Consider the following 18,418-nt stretch of genomic DNA (forward strand, 5'->3'; position numbering starts at 1 on the left):
AGGCTTCGATCTGAGGTTCAGACTTTTAGACAACAAGATGGTGAAACTCTCTACGAGGCATGGGAGAGATTCAAGGATTTGACAAGGAAATGCCCACCAGACATGTTCCATGATTGGGTGCAATTGCATATTTTCTATGATGGACTCTCTTATGAATCAAGGAAGGCTGTAGACCATTCATCAGGAGGTTCATTGAACAGGAAAAAGACTGTGGAAGAAGCCATTGAAGTGATTGAGACAGTGGCTGAGAATGAGTACTACTATGCATCAGAGAGGCACAACACTAAGGGAGTCATGGAGCTGAACCATGTTGATACAATTCTAGCCCAAAACAAGGTGTTTGCCAAGCAACTAGCAGAGCTTACCAGGCAATTAGAAACAAAGCAAGTGGCTGCAATACACACACAAGATCAAGAGGAAGTAAGCATTGAAGGAGGTGATTGGAAAGAGGCCAACTATGTGGGAAACCAACAAAGGCAATCATATGATCCACATTCCAACACTTACAACCCAGGATGGAAAAATCACCCAAACTTTGGGTGGGGGAACCAACAAACCCAACCACAAAACCACAAACCTTACAACCACAACCAACATAACAATTCCACATACCAAAACTCCAACCAAAGATCATACCAAGCCACACAAAACACTTACTCTCAACCACCATATCATGGCCAAAATAATCAACCTACCCAACCTAATCCGAACCAACAATTTCAAGATCAATTAAACCGGATAGAAGGAATGATGGCAACCATGAGTCAAGACATAACCGAATTGAAAGCTTTTAAGGAAGAAGTAAATTCTAACCTGCAAAACCAAGGAGCTGCCATCCAGAAGCTAGAAAATCAAATTTTGTATTTGTCTAAGCAAACCCCTGGGACAAGCGTTTCTCATGCTCCAAGACATACAAGAAGATGAAATGAAGAAGGGCAACAAGCGGAAGCAGAGCAAGAAGCAGAACAAAAAGAGGCAGGAAGCAAGAAGAAGCAGGATCCCAAGAATTAAGAAGAACCAAGCAATAAATAAGAGGTGGTCTCGTTCCTTAATAATCAAATGATAATTGGTGAATTGTCTTTATGAGCTTTCTTTCATCACAAGTCATTTAAGTGTTATGTGGAGTTTTTTTTTTAGTATGAGTGTCTGTTTATTGCTTTGAATAAAGTGAATGCCTAGATGTTTGGATATAACTTCACCTTCTTAATCAAATGCTTGCCATGCTTGTTCTGTTTCCAAAAATAAAAGAAAAGTTTGAACAAAAGTAACTTGGCTCAATTAGTGACAAATTAAGTAGAATTAAGTGGTGGTATGCATGCTTGATTGTTTAAGTCACATCACTGGAAATAGAGTGTAGAATTATCATTTTTTTTGTGTAGAAATTGAAAACTGTCTATGGATCTTGATGAATAAATGTCTTTGGCCATAAAAAAAGAAAGAAAAAGAAGAAGAAAAAGCCACTGAAAAAGGGCAACCAAAAAGCAAAAAAAATTGAGAAAATAAGCTGGGCACCAATGGTTTGAACTTCTGAGACAAATGCCTGTGGTGTTTATGTATTAAGGATATGCTTGGATGAATAGGTTCTGAGGAGTGTTTCAACACTCGGTAACTTGGGTTAACTAACCCGGGATTATCAACCAAAAGTCCATTATCAAGAGCAACCTAAATACAAAACATTTAGTCACACAAAGAGGTGCTGGGCACCAATGTCTCAAGAAGAAATGTGAACTAAAATGCCTAAAGTGGATATGTGTAGTGCACTGATAAGAAAAAGAAAATGCCAAAGGCTTGTGCAACACATGACACTAATCAAACAAGGAGCAAAGGAGCTCTATGCAAAATCCATGTATGTGCACGCACAAAATATGTTTTTTTTAAAAGGATCATGTGTGCGCGTGCACACAGGTCCGTGCGCTCGCACAGAAGCAAGGGATGTTGGGGTGCAGGCACACAAGCTGTGCTAATGCTCCCAACAGAGGGCCTTCAAGCTCGTGTGTGGATGCACACGTCTGTGCGACTGCACAGAGAGCGCGATAAGGAACATGTGTGCGTACGCACAAGATGATGCGCACGCACAGACCAAGGAAAGCAGGGGAGTGCCCACGCACAGACCGTGCTGGCGCTGCGAAAAGAGGGCAATACAAATATTGTGTGGGCACACAGGCTTGTGCGCTCACACAAGTCGCGAAGCTCATAGTTGTGTGCACACGCATAGAAGCGTGCGTACGCACAAATGCCCTGTTTTGCAAAAAAATTTTCTTTCATTTCTAAGGTGTTATGCCTTAGCTCAATCAACATTTCAACCCCAAAACATTCAAAACATCACAAAATCATGATCCATTTGTAATTCAACCTATCTAAACTCAAATTTAAACTAATCCTAAGCTAACTAAGACAAGCAAACATACAAGAAACTAGGACTATAAGCAAAGAGAAAGGGTAAGAAAGATGTTACCATGGTGGGGTGTCTCCCACCTAGCACTTTGGTTTATAGTCCTTAAGTTGGACTTATTGAGGAGACTCTAGCTAGGGTGGATTGTGTTTCCACTACTCCTTGAATCTCCATCCAAGCTTGCACTTTGAGGCTCCTCCGAGATCCCATATTCTAGGCATCCGGTCTCCTTCTTGTTGATCACTATGCTCCAAGCCGGATGGAAAAGCTCTTAATTGACCCTTGTAACAACCCAACATTTTCCAAAAATCACCCAATTGTGCTCTACACTCCACATGAATCCCAAAGCTTAAATTGTTCTTCTTGAAGGGCCTTTGATTCTCTGGGCAACCAATACTCCTTCCTCCACTATGTACCAACCCAAGAAGGACCTTGAGTTGGTAATCCGTCTCTAAGATAGTATATTGATGGGGGCCAATGAAGTTCATAGGTGAAATTGCCACCTATTCAATATGTTCTTGGACCGGAATTGCTTCCTCACCAACTTCCTCTTCCCCATCACTCAAGTCATAACACGGAAATTGTGAGAAGTCTACCTCCATGTCTCTCTCAAACTCAATGGGAGGAGGCTCATTAAGATCACCAAGGGGATTGATCAAGGAGGACAAAAAATCATCAATGATGGAATCCTCATCTTGATCAATCTTCCTCAACTCCTTTTTTCTCTCCTCCGGTTCACATACTCCACTTTCTCCCTCTTGTTCCAATTCATGCTCTATCTCTTCTTCTTTCCCTTGTGGCTCCATGCTCTCCTCTTCACTACACCTTTCAATTGCTCCTTCACACTCTTCAAGAGGAGTGCCTTGATCGAATGAGCGTAGCAAAACCAAGCGGTTCACCGCTTCGTCTATGGTAGCCATAAATTACCCTTGTGTGCTTCGGAATCCTTCTTGCTCTTGGAGAAAGGCTTGAAGGTCTTGTTGGTCTTGGGCCAAGGGTTGGGGAACTTTATATTGTGGTGAAAATTGAGCTTCAAAGTTTGGGAGAAAGGTTGTATATGTGGGAGGTGGCTCATATTCATACATGGTTGCTTCCCACTTCATATATGCTCCAAAGCCACCAAAAATGGGCCAAAAAGCCCCCAAAACACGAGTCCACGTGCAATTTTAATGGAGGCACTGGTGCACGAAATCGTGATCATTCATTCCTTGGTAACGGCGCCAAAAACTTAATACGCACGTTCATAATCTTAGTTCTTTGTCACAACTTCGCACAACTAACCAGCAAGTGCACTAGGTCGTCCAAGTAATAAACCTTACGTGAGTAAGGGTCGATCCCACAGAGATTGTCGGTTTGAAGCAAGCTATGTGGTCACCTTGTAAATCTCAGTCAGGCGGATTCAATTGGTTATGGAGATTTCATAATTAAAATATAAAATAGGATAGAAATACTTATGTAATTCATTGGTGAGAATTTCAGATAAGCGTATGGAGATGCTTTTGTTCCTTCTGAACCTCTGCTTTCCTACTGTCTTCATCCAATCATTCATACTCCTTTCCATGGCAAGCTGTATATTGGGCATCACCGTTGTCAATGGCTACATTCCGTCCTCTCAGTGAAAATGGTCCAAATGCGCTATCACCGCACGGCTAATCATTTGTCGGTTCTCGATCATGCTGGAATAGGATTCAGTAATCCTTTTGCGTCTATCACTACGCCCAGCACTCGCGAGTTTGAAGCTCGTCATAGCCATCCCTTCCCAGATCCTACTCGGAATACCACAGACAAGGTTTAGACTTTCTGGATCTCAAGAATGGCCGCCAATAATTCTAGCCTATACCATGAAGACTCTGACCATAGATCAGGATGCTAAGAGATATGCATTCAAGCTTGCTTTCATGTAGAACGGAAGTGTTTGTCAGGCACACATTCATAAGTGAGAATGGTGATGAGCGTCACATAATCATCACATTCATCATGTTCTAGTCTGTGAATGAATATCTTAGAGAAGAAATAGGCTTGAGTTGAATAGAAAAACAATAGTACTTTGCATTAATTCATGAGGAACAGCAGAGCTCCACACCTTAATCTATGGTGTGTAGAAACTCCACCGTTGAAAATACATAAGTGATGAAGGTCCAGGCATGGCTGAATGGCCAGCCCCTAAACGTGTACAATATGATCTCTTGCTTAACAAAAGATTAATCAAAGATATAAAGTAAATCTCTAAAAGAAGTTTATATACTAGACTAGTAACCTGGGGTTACAGAAATGAGTAAATGATGCAGAAATCCAATTCCAGGCCCACATGGTGTGTGCTTGGGCTGAGCATTGAGCTTTCATGTGTAGAGACTCTTTTTGGAGTTAAACGCCAGTTTGTAACTTGTTTCTAGCGTTTAACTCTACTTTACAACTTGTTTCTGGCGTTTAACTCCAAAATAGGGTAGAAAGCTGGCGTTGAACGCCAGTTTGCATTGTCTAAACTTAGGCAAAGTATAAACTATTATATATTGCTGGAAAGCCCTGGATGTCTACTTTCTAACGCAATTAAGAGCTCGCTATTTGGGTTTCTGTAGCTCCAGAAAATCCACTTTGAGTGCAGGGAGGTCAGAATCCAACAGCATCTGCAGTCCTTCTTCAGCCTCTGAATCAGATTTTTGCTCAAGTACTTCAATTTCAGCCAAAAAATACCTGAAATCATAGAAAAATATACAAACTCATAGTAAAGTCCAGAAATGTGATTTTTAATTAAAAACTAATAAAAATATAATAAAAACTAATCAAATCATACTAAAAACTATGTAAAAACAATGCTAAAAAGCGTATAAATTATCCGCTCATCACAACACCAAACTTAAATTGTTGCTTGTCCCCAAGCAACTGAAAATCAAATAGGATAAAAAGAAGAGAATATACTATAAATTCCAAAATATCAATGAAACTTAGCTCTAATTAGATGAGCGGGACTAGTAGCTTTTTGCCTCTGAATAGTTTTGGAATCTCACTTAATCCATTGAAGTTCAGAATGATTGGCATCTATAGGAACTTAGAATTTAGATAGTGTTATTGATTCTCCTAGTTTAGTATATTGATTCTTGAACACAGCTACTTTATGAGTCTTGGCCGTGGCCCTAAGCACTTTGTTTTCCAGTATTACCACCGGATATATAAATGCCACAGACACATAACAGGGTGAATCTTTTTAGATTGTGACTCAGCTTTGCTAGAGTCCCCAGTTAGAGGTGTCCAGGGTTCTTAAGCACACTCTTTTTTTGCTTTGGACCTTGACTTTAACCGCTCAGTCTCAAGCTTTTGGCTTGACACCTTCACGCCACAAGCACATGGTTAGGGATAGCTTGGTTTAGCCGCTTAGGCCAGGATTTTATTCCTTTGGGACCTCCTATCCACTGATGCTCAAAGCCTTGGATCCTTTTTATTACCCTTGCCTTTTGGTTTAAAGGGTTACTGGCTTTTTGCTCTTGCCTTTTGGTTTAAAGAGCTCTTGGCCTTTTCTGCTTGCTTTTTCTTTTTCTTTCTTTTATCTTTTTTTTTCGCAAGCTTTTGTATTTATTGCTTTTTCTTGCTTCAAGAATCAATTTTATGATTTTTCAGATTATCAAATAACATTTCTCCTTTTTCATCATTCTTCAAGAGCCAACAATTTTAACATTCATAAACAGCAATTTCAAAAGACATATGCACTGTTCAAGCATTCATTCAGAAAACAAAAAGTATTGTCACCACATCAAAATAATTAAACTAATTTCAAGGATGAATTCAAAATCATGTACTTCTTGTTCATTTGTGATTAAAAGCATTTTTTATTTAAGAGAGGTGATGGATTCATATGACATTCATAGCTTTAAGACATAGACACTTAAATACTAATGATCATATAGTAAAGACACAAACATAAATAAAACAAAAGGCTCAAAAACCAAAAAACAGGAAAATAAGAACAAGGAGATTAAGGAACGAGTCCACCTTAGTGAGGGTGGCGTCTTCCTCTTCTTGAAGAACCAATGGTGTTCTTGAGCTCCTCTATGTCTCTTCCTTGTCTTTGTTGCTCCTCCCTCATAGCTTTTTGATCTTCTCTAATCTCATGGAGAATGATGGAGTGCTCTTGATGTTCCACCCTTAGTTGTCCCATGTTGGAGCTTAATTCTCCTAGGGAAGTATTGATCTGCTCCCAATAGTTTTGTGGAGGGAAGTACATCCCTTGAGGCATCTCAGGGATTTTATGGTGAGGAATTTCCTCATGCTCTTGTTGAGGTCCATGATCTCTTGTTTGCTCCATCCTTTTCTTAGTGATGGGCTTGTCCTCATCAATGAGGATATCTCCTTCTATGTCAATTCCAGCCGAATTGCGGAGGTGGCAAATGAGGTGAGGAAAGGCTAACCTGATGCCAGGGCATCTTGGCTAGTTTCACTGACCTTTTCTTTACTGTTTTTAGGGTAGTTTCATGCATTTCTTTAGGAAATAAGCTAGTTTTGGGTAGATATTCACCTACACCTTGATTCAAGCATACATTGTGCATTTTACATTATTTCATGAGGATTTTGCATGAATTTAGTGACAAATTGTATGCTGCATTACCCATGACTTGGACTAGAACTTTGATGTACTCTGTTGCTTGATTTCAGGACCAAAGGAAGCAAGGAAAGGGAGGTAACTTGCAAGGCTAAATGAGAAAAGTGATTGCCAATGACACTCGCAAAGCCATCATTGCCCACGTTAAGAGTCACGTTAACTAAGTTAAAATGAACTCTAACGTGGAAAAGGGAAGTTGAGCCAACGTTAGTGACACTTAACATTGTCACTAACGTTGGCAAACACTCATGAGTGGCCACGTTAGAGCCCACGTTAACCTAGTTAACGTGGCCTCTAACGTTAAAGGGGGAAGAAAAGCCAACGTTAGTGACATTCAACATTGTCACTAACGTTGGCCTAAGGATGCAACACACCACGTTAACTCCCATGTTAACTTGGTTAACGTGGGAGCTAACGTAAGAAGTAAGAGTTGTCGACAACGTTAGTGACACTCAACATTGTCACTAACGTTGGAAGCAACCACACAACCCCCAAAGGAGCCACGTTAACTTCCACGTTAACTTAGTTAACGTGGAAGCTAACGATGAGGAATGAATGATGAGCCAACGTTAGTGACACTCAAAATTGTCACTAACGTTGGGATGGCTAAGAATGGCCACGTTAGAAGCCACGTTAACCTAGTTAACGTGGACTTTAACGTGAGATCTAGGGGCACATTGGAACGTTAGTGACAATGTTGAGTGTCACTAACGTTCTCGAAGGTTGGCAAGGCCACGTTAGAAGCCACGTTAACCTAGTTAACGTGGGCTTTAACGTGAAGAAAAAGGGGCACACTAGAACGTTAGTGACAATGTTGAGTGTCACTAACGTTCTCGAAGGTTGGCAAGGCCACGTTAGAAGCCACGTTAACCTAGTTAACGTGAGCACTAACGTGAGGCAAAGGGGTACATTGGAACGTTAGTAAAAATGTTAAGTGTCACTAACGTTCCCGAACTTATACTTTCACTAAATGACTAACACCTCTTACGCCCTGAACTAAAGTCTCTGCCCACTTAACACTTTCTCTCTGCAAGTAAAGCCAAGCCCAAATGAAGAAAAAAAACTGCTTCAAACTCAAGATCCAAAGGCCCAAGACTTGAAGAGCAAAACTAGAAGCTGAGAAGAGTAGTATATATAGGAGTAGCTTTGAATTGTAAGGAGAGTTTTTGGAGGCTGGAAGAGGAGAACTACTCTCTGTATTTTACTTTCTCTGCATTTTTGGTAGCACAAATTGCGAATCACACTTTTCACAACTCGTACCACTAACCAGCAAGTGCACTGGGTCGTCCAAGTAATACCTTACGTGAGTAAGGGTCGAATCCCACAGAGATTGTTGGTTTGAAGCAATCTATGGTTATCTTGTAAATCTTAGTCAGGAAGTCAATTATGTTTATCAGTTGAATTATGAATAACCAGTAGAGCATAAATTAAAAGTTACTTGTTGTGTAGTAATGGAGAATATGTTGGAGTTTTGGAGATGCTTTGTCTTTTGAATCTCTGCTTTCCTCTGTCTTCTGATTCACGCACGCACGTCCTCCTATGGCAAGCTGTGTGTTGGTGGATCACCGTTGTCAATGGCTACCTTCCATCCTTCCAGTGAAAACTACGCTCACGCGCTCTGTCACAGCACGGCTAATCACCGGTTGGTTCTCGATCCGGTTGGAATAGGATTTACTATCCTTTTGCATCTGTCACTAACGCCCAGCCTTCAGGAGTTTGAAGCTCGTCACAGTCATTCAATCCTTGAATCCTACTCGGAATGCCACAGACAAGGCTTAGACTTTCCGGATTCTCATGAATGCCGCCATCAGTTCTAGCTTATACCACGGAGATTCTGATTAAAGAATCTAAGAGACACTCATTCAATCGGATATAGAACGGAGGTGGTTGTCAGGCACACGTTCGTGGGTTGAGGAAGGTGATGAATGTCACAGATCATCACCTTCATCACAGTTAAACGCGAATGAACATCTTAGATAGGAACAAGCGTGTTTGAATGGAAAACAGAAATACTTGCATTAATTCATTGAGACACAGCAGAGCTCCTCACCCCCAACAATGGGGTTTAGAGACTCATGCCGTCAGAGAATACAGAGTTTAGATCTGAAATGTCATGAGATACAAAATAAGTCCCTAAAAGTTGTTTAAATACTAAACCAGTAGCCTAGGGTTACAAAATATGAGTGGACTATGATGGATGATGCAGAGATCCACTTCTGGGGCCCACTTGGTGTGCTGGGGCCCACTTGGTGTGTGCTGGGGCTGAGACTTTAAGCAATTCACGTGCAGAGGCCATTTGTGGAGTTGAACACCAGTTTTTGTGCCAGTTTGGGCGTTCAACTCCAGTTTTTGATCCTTTTCTGGCGCTGGACGCCAGATTTGGGCAGAAGGCTGGCGTTGAACGCCAGTTTACGTCGTCAATTCTTGTGCAAAGTATGGACTATTATATATTGCTGGAAAGCCCTGGATGTCTATTTTCCAACGCAATTGGAAGCACGCCATTTCGAGTTCTATAGCTCCGGAAAATCCACTTTGAGTGCAGGAAGGTCAGAATCCAACAGCATCAGCAGTCCTTTTTCAGCCTGAATCAGATTTTTGCTCAGCTCCTTCAATTTCAGCCAGAAAAATACCTGAAATTACAGAAAAACACACAACTCATAGTAAAGTCCAGAAATATGAATTTTTCCTAAAAACTACTAGAAATAAACTAAAAACTAACTAAAACATACTCAAAACTATATGAAATTATCCCCAAAAAGCGTATAAAATATCCGCTCATCACAACACCAAACTTAAACTGTTGCTTGTCCTCAAGCAACTAGACAAATAAAATAGAAGACTAATAGGTTGAGAAGCAATAATATCTCAGAGTTTTTGATTGAAGCTCAGATGCTAATTAGATGAGCGGGACTAGTAGCTTTTTGCTTCTGAACAGTTTTGGCATCTCACTTTATCCATTGAAGCTCAGAGTGATTGGCATCTATAGGAACTCAGAATTCAGATAGTGTTATTGATTCTCTTAGTTCAGTATGATGATTCTTGAACACAGCTTCTTTATGAGTCTTGGCCGTGGCCCTAAGCACTTTGTTTTCCAGTATTACTACCGGATACATAAATGCCACAGACACATAACTGGGTGAACCTTTTCAGATTGTGACTCAGCTTTGCTAAAGTCCCCAATTAGAGGTGTCCAGAGTTCTTAAGCACACTCTTCTTTTTGCTTTGGACCTTGACTTTAGCCGCTCAGTCTCAAGTTTTCACTTGACACCTTTACGCCACAAGCACATGGTTAGGGACAGCTTGATTTAGCCGCTTAGGCCAGGATTTTATTCCTTTTTGGCCCTCCTATCCACTGATGCTCAAAGCCTTGGGATCCTTTTTATTACCCTTGCCTTTTGGTTTTAAGGGCTTTGGCTTTTTCTGCTTGCTTTCTCTTTTTTCTTTCTCTCTTTTTTTTTTTTTTTTTTTGGATATTTTTTTTTTCTGCAAGCTTTGTTCTTTGCTGCTTTTTCTTGCTTCAAGAATCATTTTTATGATTTTTCAGATTCTCAATAACATGTCTCATGTTCATCATTCTTTCAAGAGCCAACATATTTAACAGTCTTAAACAACAAATTCAAAAGATATATGCACTGTTCAAGCATTCATTCAGAAGACAGAAAGCATTGCCACCACATTTAACTAATTAGAATTTCTCTTATTAAAACTCGAAATTTTATTGCTTCTTATTTAAAAGATCTACTATTTTATTCATGTTTGCTGATGATGAGAAAAATAAACTATAGCTTAATTGGAGATAAAATCAAAATAGACTACTTACTACTATATGACTCCTAAGGTAAAATTAAAATAAGAACAGTTATCACAGAGTTAAGGCTAAGATTAGAACTCAACAACCTTGAGGTTTGGGAAGTGGATGTTCCTCTAGTCTGTGAGGTGCTTGGTCCTTCAAGAGAGAATTTCTGGCGCTTCAGTTCCTTTAAATCACGCCCTTGCTCCTCTTGGAGTGGGTTGTTTTCCTTTAGGGGCCATGATCTTAGTGATCACGGATAAGCACACCAAACTTAGAGCTTTGCTTGTCCTCAAGCAAAAGAAAAAGATGGAGATGGGTAGAAGGAGAGCTCCTCCCCACCATCCTGGTGTTTGAACGCCCAAATGCTGCTCTCCTGGGCGTTCAACGCCCAGTTGTTGCCCTTTTCTGGCGTTGAACGCCAGATAGCTATCCTTACTGGCGTTCAGCGCCCACTGGATGCCCATTTTGGGCGCTGAACGCCCAAAATGGCCTTCACTGGCGTTTTCTTGCCAGTAAGCTCCCTATCTCTGTTTTGTGTGTAGATTCCTTCTGTAACCCTGTAAACTTATGCAAATGATTCTTTACCTTAGTGTCAGTGAACTTTATATAAACAAATAAAAATAAAAATAGGACAAAATGATTAGAGGATTGTTGCCCCATGGCTGGGTTGCCTCCCAGCAAGCGCTTCTTTATTGTCTTTAGCTGGACCTTGCTGAGCTTTTAATCTAGCTTCAGCCTTGAGCATTCTTGCTCAATGTTGCCCTCAAGTTAATGCTTGATTCTCTGTCCATTGACAATGAACTTCTTATCAGAATCAATATCTTGAAGCTCCACATAACCATATGGTGATACACTTGTAATCACGTATGGTCCCCTCCACCGGGATTTCAGTTTCCCGGGGAATAGCCTGAGTCTAGAGTTAAACAACAGGACCTTCTGTCCTGGTTCAAAGATTCTAGATGACAGCTTCTTGTCATGCCATTTTTTTTATTTTTCTTTATAAAGTTTGGCATTTTCGAAAGCTGTGAATCTGAATTCCTCTAGCTCATTTAGCTGGAGCAATAGTTTTTCTCCTGCTAATTTGGCATCTAAGTTTAGGAATATGGTTGCCCAGTAGGCCTTATGTTCCAGTTCCACGGGCAAGTGGCATGCCTTTCCATACACGAGTTGGTATGGAGAGGTCCTTATAGGGGTCTTGAATGCTGTTCTGTAAGCCCACAGAGCATCATCCAAGCTCCTTGCCCAATCCTTTCTACGGGTATTTACTGTCCGTTCCAGGATTCTTTTTAATTCTCTGTTAGAGACTTCATCTTGCCCGTTGGTTTGTGGATGATATGGAGTGGCCACTTTGTGGCGAATTCCATACCGAACCATGGCAGAGTAAAGCTGTTTATTGCAGAAGTGAGTGCCCCCATCACTGATTAACACTCTAGGGACACCAAACCTGCTAAAGATATGTTTCTGGAGGAACTTCAGCACTGTTTTAGTATCATTGGTGGGTGTGGCAATAGCCTCAACCCATTTTGATACATAGTCAACTGCCACCAGAATATAAGTGTTTGAGTATGATGGTGGGAAAGGTCCCATGAAGTCAATTCCCCATACATCAAACAACTCTATTTCCAAGATTCCTTGTTGAGGCATGGCGTAACCATGAGGCAGATTACCAGCTCTTTGGCAACTGTCACAATTACGTACAAACTCTCGGGAATCTTTATAGAGTGTGGGCCAATAGAAGCCACATTGGAAGACCTTGGTGGCTGTTCGCTCACCTCCAAAATGGCCTCCATATTGAGATCCATGGCAATGCCATAGGATTCTCTGTGCTTCCTCTCTGGGGACACACCTACGGATAATTCCGTCTGCACATCTCTTAAAGAGATAGGGCTCATCCCACAAGTAGTACTTTGCATCAGTAATTAGTTTCTTTTTTTGTATTCTATTGTACTCCTTGGGTATGAACCTTGCAGCTTTATAGTTTGCAATATCGGCAAACCATGGTGCTTCCTGAATGGCAAATAGATGCTCATCAGGGAACGTCTCAGAGATCTCAAGGAAGGGGAGGGACGTCCCTTCCACTGGCTCTATCCGGGACAGATGATCAGCCACTTGGTTCTCTGTCCCTTTTCTGTCTCTTATTTCTATATCAAACTCTTGCAGAAGCAATACCCATCTGATGAGCCTGGGTTTTGAATCCTGCTTTGTGAGTAGATATTTAAGAGCAGCATGGTCAGTATACACAATCACTTTTGATCCTACTAAGTATGATCTAAACTTGTCAATGGCGTAAACCACTGCAAGTAGTTCTTTTTCTGTGGTTGTGTAATTTTTCTGGGCATCATTTAGAACGCGACTGGCATAATAAATGACATGCAGAAGCTTGTCATGCCTCTGTCCCAATACTGTACCAATGGCATGATCACTGGCATCACACATTAACTCAAATGGCAATGTCCAGTCTGGTGCAGAAATGACTGGTGCTGTGACCAGCTTAGCTTTCAGCGTTTCAAACGCCTGCAGGCATGCTGTGTCAAACACAAATGGCGTGTCAGCAGCTAGCAGATTGCTTAGAGGTTTTGCGATTTTTGAAAAATCCTTTATAAACCTCCTATAGAATCCTGCATGCCCCAGAAAGCTTCTGATTGCCTTAACATTGGCAGGTGGTGGTAATTTTTCAATTACCTCTATTTTTGCTTGATCCACCTCTATTCCCTTGTTTGAGATTTTATGCCCAAGAACAATTCCTTCAGTCACCATGAAGTGACACTTTTCCCAGTTTAAAACTAGGTTGGTTTCTTGGCATCTTTTCAGAACAAGTTTCAAGTGATCAAGACAGGAGCTGAATGAGTCTCCATATACTGAGAAGTCATCCATGAAGACTTCCAGAAATTTTTCCACCATATCAGAGAAAATAGAGAGCATGCATCTCTGGAAGGTTGCAGGTGCATTGCATAGCCCAAAGGGCATCCTTCTATAGGCAAACACTCCGGATGGACATGTGAATGCTGTTTTCTCTTGATCCTGGGGATCTACTGCAATCTGGTTATAGCCTGAGTAGCCATCCAAAAAGTAGTAATAATCATGACCTGCTAGTCTCTCTAGCATCTGGTCTATGAATGGTAAAGGAAAATGATCCTTTCTGGTGGCTGTATTGAGCCTTCTGTAGTCAATACACATGCGCCACCCTGTAACTGTTCTTGTAGGAATCAGTTCATTTTTTTCATTATGAATCACTGTCATGCCTCCCTTTTTTGGGACGACTTGAACAGGGCTCACCCAGGGGCTATCAGAAATGGGATAAATAATCCCAGCCTCTAGTAATTTGGTGACCTCTTTCTGCACCACTTCCTTCATGGCTGGATTTAGCCGCCTCTGTGGTTGAACCACTGGTTTGGCATTATCCTCCAGTAGGATTTTGTGCATGCATCTAGCTGGGCTTATGCCCTTAAGGTCACCTATGGACCACCCAAGAGCTGTCTTGTGTGTCCTTAGCACTTGAATAAGTGCTTCCTCTTCCTGTGAATTTAAAGCAGAGCTTATGATCACTGGAAAAGTGTCACCTTCTCCTAAAAATGCATATTTCATGGATGGTGGCAGTGGCTTGAGCTCTGGTTTAGGAGGTTTTTCCTCTTTCAGAAGAAAGTTCAGAGGCTCTTTCATGTCCCCTGAATCCTCCAAATCAGGCTGAACATCTTTAAAGATGTTTTCCAACTCTGATTCGAGACTCTCAGCCATGTTGATCTCTTCTACCAAAGAGTCAATAAGGTTAACTTTCATGCAGTCTGTTAATGTGTCTGGATGCTGCATGGCTTTGACAGCGTTCAACTTGAACTCGTCATCGTTGACTCTCAGGGTTATTTCCCCCTGCTGGACGTCAATGAGGGATCGTCCAGTTGCTAGGAAGGGTCTTCCTAGAATGAGAGTAGCACTCTTGTGCTCCTCCATTTCCAGCACAACAAAGTCAGTGGGAAAGGCGAATGGCCCAACTCTGACAATCATGTCCTCAATCACGCCTGATGGGTATTTAGTGGAACCATCAGCAAGTTGGAGACATATCCAGGTTGGTTTAACTTCTTCAGTTAAGCCAAGCTTCCTGATAGTGGATGCAGGTATTAGGTTGATGCTTGCCCCAAGATCGCATAAAGCTGTCTTGGTGCAATCACCTTCTAATATGCATGGTATCAGAAAACTCCCAGGGTCTTTAAGCTTTTCAGGAAAGCTTTTCAGAATGACTGCACTGCATTCTTCAGTGAGGAGAACTCTTTCTGTTTCTCTCCACTCCTTTTTATGACTCAAGATCTCTTTCATGAACTTGGCATAAGAAGGTAGTTGCTCAAGTGCCTCTGCAAAAGGAATCTTTATTTCAAGAGTCCTTAGATAATCTGTAAAGCGAGCAAATTGCTTATCCTGCTCCTCTTTCCGGAGTTTTTGAGGATAAGGTATCTTGGCTTTATATTCTTTAACCTTAGTGGTTAAAGAAGCCTTTTTAGAGGGGTTGTTATCAGCACTTGTGTGTGTCTGATCCCTCACTGGCAATTGCGTACCAGAGTTAGAAGCTGGAGTGACGTTAGACGCCAACTCACTGTCTGTTCCTGGCGCCTGAACGCCAGAAATGTGCCCCTGCTGGGCGTTCAACGCCAGATTCTTGCCCATTTCTGGCGTTGAACGCCAATCCTGCCTTGTTTCTGGCGCTGAATGCCAATTTTGGGCATGGTCTGGGCGTTCAGCGCCAGCCTTCCACCTATTTTCTGGCGTTTTAGTGCCAGAATTATTTTTCCCTGGGCTCTTACTGTCCTCAGGGGAATTTTTGGTGGGTTGCTCATTTCTTGAATTTTTAATGCCTTGAGATGGGGTATTTAATGTTTTCCCACTTCTTAATTGAACTGCTTGGCATTCTTCTGCTATTTGCTTTGATAGCTGCTGCTTTGTTTGCTTAAACTGTTCTTCCATATGTATATTAGCTATCCTTGTCTCCTGTAACCTGTCTTTGAATTCAGCTAGCTGCTTTGTTAGAAAATCTAATTGCTGATTGAATTCAGCAGCTTGTTTTACAGTACTGAATTCAGCAGTTACTGTTTTAACCTCTTCATTCATGGAAGGGTTGCTGCTTAGATACAGATGCTGATTCCTGGCAACTGTATCAATGAGCTCTTGAGCCTCTTCAATTGTCTTTCTCATATGGATAGATCCACCAGCTGAGTAATCTAAAGACATCTGAGCTCCTTCTGCAAGCCCATAGTAGAAGATGTCTAACTGAACCCACTCTGAAAACATTTCAGAGGGGCATTTTCGTAGCATCTCTCTGTATCTCTCCCAGGCATCATAAAGAGATTCATTATCTCCTTGCTTGAAGCCTTGGATGTCCAGCCTTAGCTGTGTCATCCTTTTTGGAGGGAAATATTGATTCAGGAATTTTTCTGTCAGCTGTTTCCATGTTCTTATGCTGGCCTTAGGTTGGTTATTTAACCATCTCTTGGCTTGATCTTTTACAGCAAATGGAAACAGTAATAGTCTGTAGACATCCTGATCTATTTCCTTATCATGTACTGTGTCAGCAATTTGTAAAAATTGTGCCAGAAACTCTGTAGGTTCTTCTTGTGGAAGACCGGAATACTGGCAATTTTGCTGCACCATGATAATGAGCTGAGGATTCAACTCAAAGCTACTAACTCCAATGGAGGGTATGCAGATGCTACTCCCATATGAAGCAGTAGAGGGGTTAGAATATGACCCCAAAGTCCTCCTGGACTGTCCATCTCCACTTATGTCCATGATGGATCTCTATGGATATAACTTGGACTGATTTATCTTTTTATTTATTTTATTTTATAAGAAGTAAATACTTAAATAAAATAAAATAACTAAAAAAAATTTGAAGTTTGAAATAAATTTTTTTTTTTTCGTAAAAAAAAATTTTAAATTAATTAGTTAAAAAAACGAAATTTTTGAAAAAGAGGGGAGATATTTTCGAAAATTTGAGAGAGAGAGTTAGTTAGGTAGTTTTGAAAAAGTTAAGAAACAAACAAAAAGTTGGTTAGTTAGTTGAAACAAATTTTGAAAAGATAGGAAGTTAGAAAAGATATTTTGAAAAGATATTTTTGAATTTAGTGAGGAAAGAGAAAAACAATAAGATAGTACAAGATTTAAAATTTTTAGATCTAATGCTCCTTGTTTTTGAAAAATTTGGAGGGAAAACACCAAGGAACACCAAACTTAAAAATTCTAAGATCAAGACACAAGGAAACTCAAGAACACTTTGAAGACTCACAAGAACACAAGAACATTAAGGAAGAACACCAAACTTGAAATTTTTAGAAAACCAAACCAAAATTTTCGAAAATCAAAGGGGAATCAACAAGAAAACACCAAACTTAAAGTTTGGCACAAGATTTAATAAAAAAAATATTTTTGAAAAAGAAGGTTTTGAAAAGAGTATAAAAGATTCTAACCCAATCAAATTAATGTTGTAGCTAAATGAGTTATGGGACCTTCAAAAATTTTAAGGAAGGTTATTTTTGAAAACACCAAACTTAAAGTTTGGCACAGTATTTAATAGAAAAATTATTTTTGAAAAAGGTTTTTTTTTAAAAAAATTATGATAGCCAATTATCATGAACATAAACACCACGTTCTAAATAACTGAGCTATAAATTTAAAGTGTTTTAACAAGGGATAAATAATAAAAGACTCTAAACCAAAAAGAGAAAATTTTTCCTAATCTAAGCAACAAAATAATCCGTCATTTGTTCAAACACGAACAATCCCCGGCAACGGCGCCAAAAACTTGGTAGCACAAATTGCGAATCACACTTTTCACAACTCGTACCACTAACCAGCAAGTGCACTGGGTCGTCCAAGTAATACCTTACGTGAGTAAGGGTCGAATCCCACAGAGATTGTTGGTTTGAAGCAATCTATGGTTATCTTATAAATCTTAGTCAGGAAGTCAATTATGTTTATCAGTTGAATTATGAATAACCAGTAGAGCATAAATTAAAAGTTACTTGTTGTGTAGTAATGGAGAATATGTTGGAGTTTTGGAGATGCTTTGTCTTTTGAATCTCTGCTTTCCTCTGTTTTCTGATTCACGCACGCACGTCCTCCTATGGCAAGCTGTGTGTTGGTGGATCACCGTTGTCAATGGCTACCTTCCATCCTTCCAGTGAAAACTACACTCACGCGCTCTGTCACAACACGGCTAATCACCGGTTGGTTCTCGATCCGGTTGGAATAGGATTTACTATCCTTTTGCATCTGTCACTAACGCCCAGCCTTCAGGAGTTTGAAGCTCGTCACAGTCATTCAATCCTTGAATCCTACTCGGAATGCCACAGACAAGGCTTAGACTTTCCGGATTCTCATGAATGCCGCCATCAGTTCTAGCTTATACCACGGAGATTCTGATTAAAGAATCTAAGAGACACTCATTCAATCGGATATAGAACGGAGGTGGTTGTCAGGCACACGTTCGTGGGTTGAGGAAGGTGATGAATGTCACAGATCATCACCTTCATCACAGTTAAGCGCGAATGAACATCTTAGATAGGAACAAGCGTGTTTGAATGGAAAACAGAAATACTTGCATTAATTCATTGAGACACAGCAGAGCTCCTCACCCCCAACAATGGGGTTTAGAGACTCA

At 40.6% G+C, this 18,418-nt stretch overlaps 1 non-coding gene across 1 annotated transcript; it reads right to left on the reverse strand.

Moving 5' to 3' along the window:
• LOC148580980 (small nucleolar RNA R71) lies at window positions 1-104 on the reverse strand. The gene has a single exon (XR_015895847.1). It is a non-coding gene; the product is annotated as a small nucleolar RNA R71 (small nucleolar RNA).
• Window positions 105-18,418: the final 18,314 nt, after the last annotated feature.

The sequence above is a fragment of the Arachis ipaensis genome, chromosome B10 (assembly GCF_059453495.1).
Source record: "Arachis ipaensis isolate K30076 ecotype BB chromosome B10, ASM5945349v1, whole genome shotgun sequence".
In the NCBI taxonomy this organism is placed as follows: Eukaryota; Viridiplantae; Streptophyta; class Magnoliopsida; order Fabales; family Fabaceae; genus Arachis; species Arachis ipaensis.